This window comes from Podarcis tiliguerta, assembly GCF_965153285.1.
Source record: "Podarcis tiliguerta genome assembly, chromosome: 9".
NCBI lineage: Eukaryota > Metazoa > Chordata > Lepidosauria > Squamata > Lacertidae > Podarcis > Podarcis tiliguerta.
The window spans coordinates 22,877,161-22,892,257 of record NC_139542.1 but is presented as its reverse complement, the minus strand read 5'-3'; the positions used below and the strand labels follow the sequence as shown (position 1 = coordinate 22,892,257).

Sequence of the window (15,097 nt, the reverse complement as noted above, 5' to 3'; positions counted from 1 at the left end):
ACCACTTTCTACTCAGAAGTAAGTCCCATTGTATTCAATGGTCCTGATTCCCAGGTACGTGGGTTAGAATAGCAGCATTACTGCACACGTCCACTCAGAAATAACTCTTGTTGAATTCAGCGGAGCTTCCTTTTGGGAAAGTAAGGTGAGGAGTGCAGCCCTAGCAACCCTCATGAACATATGAAACAGACTTATGGTGGGTCAGACCATAGTCCATCTAATCAGTCTGGCTTACTCAGACTGGCAGCGCTTTCTATGGGCTCTTTGTCTGCAGGTTGCTGGAGATTCAGTATCTGCTTTGTCACTGAGCTGTAGGCCCTCTGGAGAGCTCAGAGAAAGCGCAGAGATTGCGCTCAGAACTGAGTTTTGTGCTCCTGATAAAACAGAGCCCTCAAGGTCCTCGCAGTGCATCAGTTGCAAGTAATTACAGAAGCTTAATTTATCCAAATTGATCATTATGGCTTATGCTTTTAATAAAACCCAAACCCTCCAGCCCTTCGTTTTTATTAACGGCAAACTCCTCTTGAAGTCACGACCACCACCACGTTCACTGCAGCTGAAGCAAGGAAATAGGTCTAAATCTTACATCTCTGAACAGAATATCAAACCCCAGTGATGTTATTTGAACCTGGCAAAGTCACTTTGAATTAAAATCCTTTTTATGTTCCGATAACCATCTTACTTTCTGGAAAGATAGAGAGTACGAAAACATTAAATAATCTATTCAATCAAAAAATCACGTTTGCTCATATTTACCTTATTGGAAAATATTTTGAAGACCATATGGGAAGCAGCTGATTAATTTCATAAGTTATTATTTAATGTGGCTCACATTAAGGTCTTAAGAGTTCCCTTCTGAAAATGTGTATGCACCCTCTAAGCCTAAAATAAGGTATTTCCTGTCAATTTCACTTTAAATTAGAGACAACAGCCAATTTCCTTCCATTTGCTAGCCTGAAATATTCCTGCAATTACTACATGCAAGCACCAGTGAACTGAAATCGTAAAATATATTCTGCACGTGAAGTGAAATGAGGCCACCCAAAGGAAAGATGAATCAATGTGCTGCTCTTGTTCAGCCAGAGATGGGGGAACCAATTTTGTCCAGGACCAAACTGGCAACTTCAATTGGACAGCAACAGTATTTAAAACGAGTGTAAAATATGGGCTTGTATTCACACACACAGTAAGCACCTTCACACAGGAATATATTGTCTCCCCACTCGCATGCATTTTATGCATTCTCACTATCAAGCAGCAGTAGCAGCTGTATTTAAAAAGGGACAGCAACAAGGAATTCATTGGTGGAGAAGATGGTTTTAGAAGGTTGGAAGGGCCAGCGCAGCCATCACTCTGTGCTCTGGCAGTTTCACTTGCTCTGAACTATGACTTCACAATACCTGCATCATATATATATATCTACATCTATATTCTCAGTTGTTTCAGCTACAATTGGCTCAAGACATCTAGTGCTTTGCAGGTCAGTTTGGGAAGTCTGCACACTCTCTATGGGTGGATGGTAACCTTTTTGATTTTTATTTCTGCAAAACTGACATCTGGTAGTGTGATTGCACTAAGTCTTCCACCTGAGCTTGGCCAGTAAATAGCTTCTCAAAACCTTCTGTACATTGCTCAGTTCCTAGACTTAAGTGTCCTGCACTCAGCATTTCTTAGATTTTATCCATTTTTTAAATTTAAAAAATCATAATTGTGTTTTAATGTTGTAACCCACCCTAGAACCTTGGGGTGGAGGGTGGGTTAATAATAATAATAATAATAATAATAATAATAATAATAATAATAATAATTAATAATAATAATAAATAATTCTCTACCTCAGCCGGGGGCTGCCTCCTCATGGAAGCCACTCAGAGTTGCTGAGGAAACCCAGTCAGATGGGTGGGGTAAAATCACCATCACCATCTTCATCATCAACATCAGGGAACTCACAAGTTGCAAGGATTAGCAGTTTCATGAGGCATCAGAGGCATAGCTAAGTGTGAGCTATGGCACTGAGCCAACAAGCAATACTACTGGGAGGACAGGTCAGGACCAGCATTTAGCTGGAGTCCCCAGACTGGTAAGCAAATGGGCACACCTTCTAGTGGGCTGGCTAGGTGAGGTTTGTGTGTACTCATGTTGGTGTCTCCTTGTCCTAGGCAACAGAGGTGTGATGGGTGCCATCCCAGCACCAGATATACTCCCTGCTGCCTAAAGGGAGAAATTACAGTATTTTTCCGTGTATAAGATGACCCCTATTTTTTTAACCCAAAATTAAGAAATTAAGTTGTTTACCTTTTGGGGGTGGGGGAGGTCACTTCCACCAATCGCTCACCCGCCTGCCTGCCACCGCTGATCGCTTGCCACAGCCACTGCCGATCACACACCTCGCCACAGTCGCCAATTGTCTGCCCGCCCGTCGCCACCAGCAGCCCACCTACCCACTTGCCACAACCGCCAATCGCCTGCTCGCCTCGCCACAGCTGCCAATCGCCTCCCAATTGCCACAGCCACAGCCAGTCGCCAGCAGGCCTTGCCACAGCCACCAATCACCCGCCCAATCGCCGCTGCCAATCTCCTGCTTGCTGCTGTCATTAATTGCACATCCCCCCCCCCCGCATTCATTCTCTGTGTATAAGACGACACCCAATTTTTGCCTTTTTTTTAGCAAAAAGCATTGTCTTATACAGGGGAAAATATATTACTTTGTAACTGTGTAGCTGGAGAAGCTAAGGAGGCATGTCTGTGAGGGAGGTAACAGGAGGCACTTTTAGAAGTTTGCCTGAGCCTTCTCTGGGGGGCAGGAATCCACCCTCTATCCTACTGAAACCCTCCCCAGGATCAGACATCTATTGGAGTTCAGAAACCACTATCCCAGCCCACTGAGATTCCTCCTCATGGTCATCCTCATGGTCATCGCCTCCATGACACCTCAGTGGGACTGATTTTCATCTTCCTTGAGTGATTGTGCCTTGAATTCTGCTAGTGCCTCTTGCTTGCCTGAATGGAAGATAGAGAGGGAGGGTAGAAATGCTTATTGTACAAAACAAAAAGCAAAAGAAACATTTACAGTCATTGGTTCAACCACTTTTGCTGCTAGCCTTGTCCACCTCTAGCATGTGCCCACCCCTGGTGTACAACCCCTTTAGACCATCCATATTCTTGTGCTTTCTTCTTCATTCCCTACCAGTTCAGTGACCCTTCTGATAGCATTGCTTCCTGGACCATTGGGGAACGTTAAGGTCACACCAAGGTCAGCCATCCAGCATCAAGGAATTCCCTTCCCCAAGTGCGGGACAAAATAGATTCAGAACAATCTGGATTTAAGCAGGTTTGTGATGACTTTTCTGAATCAAGACCTGAAGGAGGGATAAAGATCCTAAAGGACAGAACACTTAGGTGCAAAAGAAAAGCTATCCATCATATTTCAATATTTTGGCTCACCTGTATGATAAGCCTCTGGCAAAGAGCAGTGACATGTCACTAAATGTGTTTCCTATTTTGCTTTAGAGCGTCAAGCATTTAGACTAATTTTTCTTGACATTTCCCTCTTCGTATCATTACCATTTTTTTCATCAAAAGAGAAAAATGCAATAATATAATAGATCCCCATGAGACACATTTTTCCACTGTGAAGAATTTATATTGAGAGCCTTGTCTAATACAAAACAGAAAAAAGAAGACAACATAATACGAATCATGTCTCTCACTTTCCCTCCCATCCAAATTTTTCTCTCCCTCTTCAAAGTATTGTGATATCTATCCAGGCATATCATGAGATTGCAACTCTACTTGCAATTAGCTCTCATCTTGTAATGCTTTTGTTTTTTGCTTTTTATATAAACAAGGTTTGGGAAAATATTAAAGATTCTTCATCTCTAACCTCAACCCTCTTGCAAATAATTTTGGGGGGAAGGGGGGAAATATCAGTGGATATTTAATAAATTCATTGTACCCGTGAGTTTATTTTTCTAAACACACATCCTTAATAAATTAAAAGATTGTCACTTTTTTCATTGGTTGAAAGCTACAATTTGAGTGCAAATCTCATTGGCTGGGATATTTTCTTTGGACAATATAATACAGCATACTCACACTGCAGAATATTAACTACATAAGGTTAAGAACCCCTTACTCCATCCATGGAGATGTCTCTCAGGAAGAATATCATGGAGAAGCGGCAATTCAGTCGAAGAAGTAGTTACCAACAACAACAACAAAACTCTTAGAAATAAGAACCTAGATTCAGCCTAGGTTTTGCAGATGCATAGTTTTATTTCAGAGTTTCTTCCTTGCATACAGCTACAGTGGTACCTTGGGTTACAAACGCTTCAGGTTACAGACTCCACGAACCCAGAAGTAGTACCTCTGGTTAAGAACTTTACCTCAGGATGAGAACAGAAATCCTGCGATAGCGGTGCGGCAGCAGTGGGAGGCTCCATTAGCTAAAGTGGTACCTCAGGTTAAGAACAGTTTCAGGTTAAGAATGGACCCCCCAGAACGAATTAAGTTCTTAACCAGAGGTACCACTGTATACACAGACTATTGTTACTTCTTCCAGAATTCCCACTCTCCTTTCCACTTACAGCAAGTTCTGGGATGCAATAATTTGTGCTTAGCTCAGAGCATTTTGAACTTCTAGCTTGGATCAAGGAATAGATCAGCCATCATGGTTGCATTTGCGTCACTCTCCATCCCTTCCAGAAAGGACAGCCAGTTGCTCTGGGACTGCAAAACTGAAGGGAAGCATACTCTGGTCCTATTTTCCATATGTACCCCCTGCTTCCCAGAAAGAACACAATGACCAGGGGAAACGGCTCAGGACTGCAATACCTCAAGGACCGCCTCTTTCCATATGAACCTACCCAGACCCTGAGATCATCTTCTGAGGCACTTCTTTGTGTGCCTCCTCCTCCAGAGGGTGGTAACATGAGAATGGGCCTTCTTTGCAGTGGCTCCCCGTCTGTGGAATGCTCTCCCCAGGGAAGTTCTCCTGGTGCCTTCATTATACACCTTTAGGTGCCAGGCAAAAACATTGCTTTTAAACCAGGCCTTTGGTTGATTTGACTGACATCCTGGTTTAATATTCTGATGTTATTCTGTGAACCACCTTGAGACCTGCGGGTATAGGGCAGCATATAAATTCAAGAAAGAAAGAAAGAAAGAAAGAAAGAAAGAAAGAAAGAAAGAAAGAAAGAAAGAAAGATGGCCCCATCAAAGAATGGCCCTACCATCAGGTAAAGTGAGATGATGCCCCCTGAGGCAGATGTTGTGGAGCACAGAGTGGGTAGGGCAGTATGTGCCACATGAGCTGCCCTGCACCCCCAAGTTAGCACATTGCCCTCAAGTACAGCAGAAGCTGCTGGTCTGTCCACAGTAATCATAAGAATATAGGATATTGCCTTATAGCAAGTCAGAGCAATGGTCCACCTGGCTCAATATTGCCCACATTCACTGCCAGTGGTTCTCTGGGGTTCCAAACCTACCTGGAGGTGCCTGGGGTTGAACCTGCAAAGCAAATGGTCTACCACTGGGCTATGGCTTTTGCCTTGCACACTCTGGATCCACCCATCAACAAAGTGTTGAAGTAAGATTTAAGTGCCCTGTTCCAGCTGGTTTCTGTACATGGGGGGAGGGACCCATCTCGCCCTTTGCTTCAGGGAGCAAAATGTCTTGGGCTGACTCTGGTCCCATCCATCTGCTGCAGGGATCTTGCTTCTCCACCCCTAGAAAGAACATTCTGTTCCAATTGCTAGATACTCTGGGACTGTGGAGATGAAGGAAATCACACTCCGGCCCTATTCAACAGCCAACAGGCTGAGGAGTGCCAGCCTGTGTGGGTTTGGGGTTTGTGTGTGTGTGTTTGTAAGCTGTTCTTGAGAATCACTCAACTGAAAAATGGGATAGAAATCTTCTAAATAACAGTTGAGACTGGTGAAACCCAATAGGCTCAAAAGGCATTATTAGTGGCTATCTAGGGACCGTGTGTGGGCTAAATAATGGGGGCAATTTCTCCCCTTATTCACAGCCTTTCCCCTGACTTATCCATGTAGTTTTGTGATTAGAGTGTCGTACTAAGATCTGGGAGACCAGCTTCAATCTCCATTTAGCCATGAAGCTCTGTGGGTGACCTGGGTGACCACGGTCTCTCAGCCTAATCTTGTTGTTGTTGTTTAGTCATTTAGTTGTGTCTGACACTTTGTGACCCCATGGACCAGAGCACACCAGACATTCCTGTCTTCCACTGCCTCCCGCAGCTTGCTCAAACTCATGCTGGTAGCTTTGAGAACACTGTCCAGCCATCTCGTCCTCTGTCGTCCCCTTCTCCTTGAGCCCTCCATCTTTCCCAACATCAGGGTCTTTTCCAGGGAGTCTTCTCTTCTCATGAGGTGGCCAAAGTAGTGGAGCCTCAGCTTCAGGATCTGTCCTTCTAGTGAGCACTCAGGGCTGATTTCCTTAAGAATGGATCAGTTTGATCTTCTTGCAGTCCATGGGACTCTTAAGAGTCTCCTCCAGCACCATAATTCAAAAGAATCAATTCTTCGGCGATCAGCCTTCTTTATGGTCCAGCCTGATCTACTTCTCTGTATTGTTGTAAAGATAAAAGGGAGAGGGGGAGAACCATACGCACCACTTCAAGCTCCCTGGAGAAAAGGTGAGCTCTAAATGTAGTCATAGTAAATCCCTTCCCATTGGTTATATAGAAAAGAGGCATCATTTGGAGAAACTGTTTAGGAGGAAACACAATTGTCTTCCACCCAGAACAAGATGCTGGCCCTGGGCATCCTCAGTTGTCTAAAACTACCCACTGGCCTGAGATTTAAATCAGGGATTTCCAGTGCACTTCAATAGTTCCTGGAATATCTTGCAGCCTAGAAAAATCTGTTCCCACATGAGCTTTCTTGGGCTTATTGAAGATCATGCTGCAATAAATTTGTCAGACTTTAAGGTGCCACAGCCTCTCTGATGTCTTAATGTCATTAAGACATTATTAAGATTATGGCAATAATCTCACAGCCTTAATGTTCTTATAGGCCTGCGTTTCATCAAAATCATCAGGGCCTTCATCATGTTCAAACTGCTAACTTCATTTGGATCAAATCATTACTGAAAGAAATCTTTTTTAAAACTCCATAATGGAATCCAGAGGTTCACGATGAAAGTTTTTTGTGTCTGTGTGTTACCTTTCGGAACTGATGGGGAAATAGTTCTCCCTTGGGAGCCCCAATTGAGAGGTAATGGGGAGGACACGGGTCATTCTGCTTCTCAAAAGCAAACAAACCAAACAAATAGCCTTATATTAGCGCTCTTCCTTCTGGCTGTGGAAATGAAGCCATTTATCAGCCTGCTGAATGTGATCTGTTTCTCCTTTGTAAACCTTTCAACACAAGACACATTTGGCTGGGCTCCTCCCTGTCCCTTGGGAGAGTCGTCTGGAATACAACCACATTACCAGCAGGATTAAACCACCACTTGTAAAGAAATGGATCCATTTTCATTTGGTTCCTTTAAAAACTTTAAAACAGCCTAGAGCTGTCCTCATAAAAACACACATACAAAATGGAGCATTTTTGCATGTTTCTCAGGCTTTACAAGTCCATCTGAAAAGAAAAATGACCAGTTTGGCTTTTAGAATTTCAGGCCGGAATGTTACTACTGCTATACTGTTGAACAAAACTACCAATAGTAGTATAGGGATGTGGGTGGCACAGTGGATTAAACCACAGAGCCTATGTCTTGCCGATCAGAAGGTCGGCGGTTCGAATCCCCCCGATGGGGTGAGCTCCCATTGCTCAGTCCCTGCTCCTGCCCACCTGGCAGTTTGAAAGCACGTTAAAGTACAAGTAGATAAATAGGTACCACTCCTAGGTACCACACACTAAAGACTTTGTTTTCCCATGTTTTCAAAGGCCATATTTCATTTGATTCCACTTTTTTTCCACCCTCTAATATTTCTGCATTGTTATTGCTTTACTGTTGGCTTTTCATTGTGATTTCACTATTTTTTTGTAACATTATGTGTCTAAGAAGGCCTTGTTTTCCATTTTATAATAATAATAATAATTTTATTATTTGTACCCCGCCTATCTGAATGGGTTGCCCTGTTTTCATTTCATGCAGCATTGTTCCAGTGCTGCTGCAGTTGGTGTTCCACCAAAACTGAAGGTCTCACTGTGGTAAAATGACCTAATTTAAGTAATTTACATAATTAATCACATAAATTAAATTGTCATTACATTATTCCACTCTATTCATTGCGGTGCATGGGAAATGCAATGCAAAGGGATGGTGAGAGAAATAATCAATTACGTATCTTTTGCTGGCTGAATGCATCAACAACCATGAAATCACAGTTGCTGAATTAATTTATGTTCTGGATATGGAATGAATAGGTGTGTATCAGCAATTTGCACTCCCATTTCTTTCTTTGTTAGAATTCTTCAACATCCCTACTCTTATTGATACGTTTCCTTTGTTGTAAACCATTTGGAGGTCATTTTGACAGAGAAGGCAATAATAATAATAATATTTAGACCCTGCCCATGCATTTAGCTTGCACACTTTCATCTTTACATGACTGAAGCCAGACCAGTTGAAATTGCACAAGTTAACTCCAAACAAGGCAGAGAGCTTGAAAGTTCTTTTAGCACTCGGTCCACTTGGGATTAACCATCATGAAAAAGGCTTTTAAGCACTCCACCTTGCTTGGAGGATGAAGCCCATTTTAGCCCATCAGCTCCTGGATGCTCTTGAGAGACCTCATGGGGCCATGACAGGATTGTCAAAACCTAAACATTACCTGGTCATGTTTTTAATATTAAATGAATGCTATGAAAAGCTCTCTCTCTGTGTGTTGACCAATAAGCCATCTCACTAATAATATTCCATTGGAAAATTCCATCATTTCACATACAGGCAAGTGCTCAGCGTTTTTCTGGAGATAAATAGCCTGTGCTGAATGGCCTGTTAATGGAGCATTTGTTGCCTCCACAACACTCCAAAGCTAGTAAACGGAATATGGGGTAATTCAAACCATACAGAAAATGCAGGCTTGAGCATTAAAAATGTTTCATTAGGATTTATGGTCAATGCACTTGGATACCCAATCTTCAATATGATAAACAACAACCAGCTACTTTTAATTTAGATGTGTCTAGGTGCCAAGAACAATGGGGAGGTGGGAGGAGGGGACCATTTCCGAGAGGCACACAACCTCCCAGAAACAAGTAAGATGACACTGGTAATTGATCCTGAAGTTATGTGGAATTTTTTTTACAGTTTTACCATCCCATTATCCTCTGTTTGTTTATATTCCTTGCCACATTTTAACTAAAGCCTCTGCTGTGTGGGGAAGCTGCATGTTTGTTGATAGTGGCTGCATGGCGGTTACAGGGATACCAGATGTCTCTCATTTTCATGGATGCCCTTTAAGTTGTCTTTACTCTGGAATCGCACAGAGGGAGAAATGTACCTCCTCTTCCAGAACTCCTCTGTGTACACCGGGGATGGGAAAACTGAGGCCCAGGGGCCAAATGGCCCTCCATCTCTTTCTACCTGGCCCTTGGGCTTCTCCCAACACATACCCTTCACCAGCTCTGCTTTGTACCCTCCTTGAGCTTTGTTCTGTTTTGGGTTTTGTCCTTAGAATCATACAATAACAGCATCATAGAGTTGGAAGATGGGTCAAACAGTCATCTTGACTAACCGCCTGCAATGCCTCCCTGGAATCTGTCCTTGAACTCTGATAATGCTGTTTTCTTGCCTGGCTGGAGAAGAGGTCAGGGTGTGAGAGGGCACAGGAACTAGCCTACTTGTACAGAAGTAGAATTCACATTTGTTCTGCTGCCCACTTTTTCCTCTGGTCCCACCCACAAATGGCATGTGGCCCTCAGAAGGCTGGCTAGCAGAGAATGTGGCCCTCAGACTGAGAAAGGTTGCCCACCCCTGGCACAGATGGCCAGAAAGTTTCATCCCATTCCCAGCATCCTCTATGACAGCGCAAGGGATCTTGGGGGCTACCCTCTTCAATGCCACTTGAGACCAACCTAATGTTGGGGTCAGTTCTGGGTCTCTTGGGCCACCAAAGAGGCCATTCTCTGTTTCCCATCCTCCTTGCCAATTGTATTTATACAAGCAACATTATTCCTATAAACACACCGTACAGAGTTTATACAAAGTTATGTTCTGTCAAAATTTGAGCCGCTGAATCGTTTTGGGAAGGTTGCTTGCAAAAAAAGAAAGCCATATAGGTTTGCTTAAAACCATAGTGTTAAAATAAAGTTGGCTTCCCATCCCACATTTAACCACGGCAATGAGTGGCCTGATTTTCAGGCATTTTAAGCACCCAGATACCCCTATAAAAAGGCTGGGGATCTTTTCCAAAGAACCTTTAAGCCAAAATGACTGTGGTTAAAAAGTGGAAATAATCTTCAACGTGGGATGGGGTTGGGGAATGCCTTTGTGTTCCAGGGGAAATGGGTTTCAATTTAAAAGTGTTCAGCTGACTTATACTTGGCTCATGCGTAACATCCATGGATTTTTCACCAAGACTGTGAAAGGGCAGCTAAGAATAGCTACGCTAAATGTGTGTGTGATTAAATTGTCTTAATGAAAAATGATGGGGTTGTGGGGGGTGCAAGGGCAGAATGCTGGCACAATTTCTGCTTGCAGAGCTGTCGAAAATCAGAAATAATTGCCTAATCCTACGAGAGACTCTGCTGGCAAATAAATAAAAAAGAAAGTGTGTTAGATGGGATGTAAACACTGCTATAATGCACAGTCATGACCAGCATCATGCTGGAAGCTGGTCTACAACATTGTCCCACCAACAATTTGCTGTGGGTCAATGTTGCCATGCTAGAAAATGCTACTGGATTGGCTCTAGAGTTAAGGATATGTATGGATGGGAGAGTAACTAATTCAAGTTGCATTTTGATGCCAGCAAACCTCACATTTCCTGAATTAATATGTAAACCAGAATGCAACTAGCTATACTTTGGAATTCACACTTCTCCCAATTTTGTGAGGAACTTATCCAATCCAAAACTTTGCACACAAAAATGGATACAGCAGGGGGAAATGCAAACAAAAATTAATACACTGGTGATTTGTATGCTGCTTTGCCACACACACGCCAAAAAAAAACCATGTTCAAAGCAGCTTACAACAAAGCAAACAAATGCACTTCAAAATCAAACACCGTGTATTATGTTAAAGGAGATAATTTGCCAAAATGTGCGCATTAGGCAAAACCATGTACAAAATGCTTATGTTAGAAGAAACGGGTGCTGGAACTGTAGTTAGGATCACACTGCAACTTTGGTGCATTAATTTCAGTAGGTCTACTCTGCATGTAACATAGCCTTTGGCTTGTATCAAATCATGATGTTATTCACCACTTCATTTTGTTTTTCTTATGATTAAGCCGTATATGGTGTGTGTGTGTGTGTGTGTGTGTGTGTGTGTGTGTATATATATATATATATATATATACTGGTGTGTGTGTGTAGGGGTGTGTGTAAAGGTGTTTACTCAGGAGTTGAATTCAGTGCATGCATTCTAACAAGTATGCAGAATATTGTATGATGAGCAAACCACACACTCATGCCTCCCCCCACCCCAATCCTTATGATCCCGTATGGATTATTGTGGTAAACATGACCAGATAATATTATATTATAATTCACATATTATTGGACCCAAGCTGGTCATCCTGTCTTTGGCATTTCCTTGTATCTGAGTGCTGCACCATTCTCTCTTAACCTGTTTTTATGGCCCAGTATTTTCTTTTGTTTGGTTTCCGAGACACGATTTGTGTGGATGTTATCTCACTTATTTATTGTTCCTTTGGCAGCAGTCCTTGATCTTTTGCCTCTTCTCACTCACAAGTGCTTTCAACAATAGATACTTGGCTGGAACCCCTGGATGGAAGTCTGAAGTGCTGACTTTCTGAACGTTGGAGCCCAAAGGGCGGAAATAAAAGTTGTAAGCTCTGTTGAGAGGTAACAGACGATATCTTAATATTTCACTAGAGGCAGATTATAAACCATTTATGCTGCAACCGTAGAAATTGATCTATGACATCATGTCTAAGACTTCAGATTGATCACTTTATGCTCTCAGCGTGTCACTCACTCTTTGAACAAAACTGATTGACAGCACCCTTGAAATCAACAGACTGATGCCAATTGACACTTTATCTTTGTTAAGTACCATCTGTTCATCAAAAAGGACACTTGTGTTATGTTCACTGTAAGCTTCTGTGTCTCAGAAGAACTTGGATTTGCATGCATTTTGTATCTTTTGGAATCAAAAGGACTTTCTGAATTCTTTCCCACTCATGTATGAGTAATAAAGATCCTTCAGATCAAATCCATTCCTTTTGCCGGCAGCCCAATTTTTAACTGAAGACAGAACATGGCACCATGATTAATTAGTTAATTCTTCATCCGGCAATGAATTCTTCAGAACGTACTCGCTTTCGTTAGTCATATTGGCTGTTCAACTCCAGACATTCCTGAATGAAATGGATTATCTAGAGTGATTATGGTCTGGTGCACAACCCTGTTTAGGGACTAAAACTACATTGGTCACCTTGAGGGGGGAGTTTCACTAGGAAAGAGCCGGGGGGGTACAACACAGCCCAAGACCTTTCAACTATTTTCAGAACTATTGACCTATCCTTCTGAACCAACTGTTCTGGATCAAAATGTGGAGGCACCATATTGTGGCGGTTAACGTAAGAAAATCCAGATAGTCCAGCACTCAGTTCTCAAACTGGTCAATCATAGAGACTTCCGGTGGAGCGCGATCTCGTCACAAGCGGGGATCTTTCCGAGAGGGAAATCCCGGGCTATTTTGGAGGAGTTAGGGGTGCTACAGGGCGCAGTAGCCCCCGAAAATACCTCTGGTGGGAGTCCAGAAGGTCAGGTTCCCGGCGGTACCAGAAGCGGTTTGCCCGGCCGTCAGGTAGCTTCGTAGAAGTGAAGAGAACGGCGGAGCGGACCAGCGGGTCAAGGGATGCCATTATCTACCTCCAAATAGCGAAGCCCCAAGCTTGCCGTGGAAGCGCTACGCTCTCAAAAACCATCGAAACCCGGCACTAAAATCAAAATAACGACTTAGGATTAAGTAAGGAAGTCCCGGGGAGCAAAAGAAGATCTCTCTTCTCCTGCTGCCGCCGCACCGCCAAAGCACAATTTCTGTTCTCATCCTGAAGCAAAGTTCTTAACCCAAGGTACTATTTCTGGGTTAGCGGAGTCTGTAACCTGAAGCGTTTGTAACCCGAGGTACCACTGTAGTTGTATTTATCTCTGAGAAATGGGTTCCAGAAGCTGGTACTGTGGATCAATTGCATACTAATAATTTTTGTTGTTGTTTAATAGACTGCTTCACAGCATATAGCCATCCAAGCAGGGTACAAGATAAAGCAGAATAAAGGTCTTAAAACAATAAAATCAATCCAGCAAACGACAAACAGTGAAACCACCCATACAAACACCAAAAGCAAGCCATTTCATCAGGTATAAAATAACTGCGTTACATCTCAGGGAAAGCCCGTCTCCAACAGGTGCCTAAACATCATGACGCTAGGCACCTGTTTGATTTTGGCTGGTGATTGAGTCCAGATTGCTGGAGGTGCAACACTAAAAGCCTGGTTTCTGGCACATGCCTCTGGGGTTATGGTACTTTCAGCTTTGCCCCATCTCAGGAGCACAGGTGCTAGGCTGGGATATATTGGGCAAGGCAAGTCTGTCTTTTGTGCTTTTGACAGGAAATTGGTGTTAAACTATAGCACCCCATTTTGGACAGAATGGCTGACTAGTTTAACCAGGATGTAAGCGCAAAGAAAGGGTAGAAGCACAGGGGTGGAAGAGGACAGAAGGCAGGCAGGGATGATTTTTTGGTAATCTTTGGTAATATGGCACCCTGGGTAAGGCCAAAATTTGGTGCCCCCAAATGAATCTTCTCAATAAAGGATCTTCTCAATTTTGCACCCCTTGGGAACCAGCTACACATCTCTAAACCTGGCACCGATGCCTTGTTTTGTCTCTCAGTTTTGGCTGCTAAACTATGGTTTAGCAAGCCAGGAACTGATTGCCTGAATTGCGCCAATGTGTCCCTTTGAAGTTACTGAAATAATATATTTATGGATTATGCAATGTAATCGCAACTTGCATGCAATTAACGTGAGCAATTTGAACCTTGCCTGATTGAGAGCTGGCTGGTTGAAATTGCACAAATTAATTTCATGCAAGGCAGGGAGCTTAAAAGCTCTTTTGTACCAATGCTTACCTGGGAATCGGAAGAATTACTTTTCAGTAAGGATGCAAAGGCGCTGTTAAATGCTCTTTTTAAATTGATGAAGTATGACAGCTTTAACACTGCTGTTGTTTCATCTTAATAGGTGTGCGCCTCTCTTTCCTTACCAGGGTGTCAGTCTTTTCTCCAGCTTACTTGATGGCTAGCATGAAGCCATCTGCGTCAATGCCTGCCTCATGTTAATCATTCTGTTTTGTTTTCCATTCCATGGGCTTATTCCAGTTAACATCATGCAGATCCTCCTTTGTGTTTTCATTATGCTCATCAGTATGGTATTTGATGTGAATACCCTGTCATTTGGAAGGTACAATTTGTTCCACTCACTGGGCACACATTTATTTATTTATTTTAAGTACAGTTCAGAATATTAGCTATGTAATAACGAAGAAAAAAAACACTTTCCTATATGGGCTTTGGCCTAAACAGACTCAGAAATGTCAATGTCTCTAGTATAGAAATTGGGGAAGAGGGATATTGCTCAGTGCTAGAGTATCTGCAAGTTCAATCCTGGCATCTCCAGGTAGCCCTGGGACAGACCCTTGTTTGAAATCTTGGAGAGCCTCAGTAAGTCAGTGCTAATTGTAGAGCTAATTGTAGAGCTAGAAGGAACCTTGGGAATCACCAAGTCCAACTCACTGCTGAGTGTAAGATTTGCAGTGCAGTATGTGATTACACGCGGGACGCAGGATGGCGCTGTGGGTAAAACCTCAGTGCCTAGGACTTGCTGATCGTATGGTTGGCGGTTCGAATCCCCGTGGCGGAGTGAGCTCCCGTC

General features: G+C 43.0%; 1 long non-coding RNA gene across 1 annotated transcript; it reads left to right on the top strand.

Annotated features, from left to right (window-relative positions):
• Positions 1–1,446: 1,446 nt before the first annotated feature.
• Positions 1,447–12,179, top strand: LOC310685198. Its single transcript, XR_014515111.1, has 4 exons — positions 1,447–1,480; positions 3,191–3,331; positions 5,117–5,237; positions 11,855–12,179. It is a non-coding gene; the product is annotated as an uncharacterized lncRNA (long non-coding RNA).
• The last annotated feature ends 2,918 nt before the right edge of the window (positions 12,180–15,097 follow it).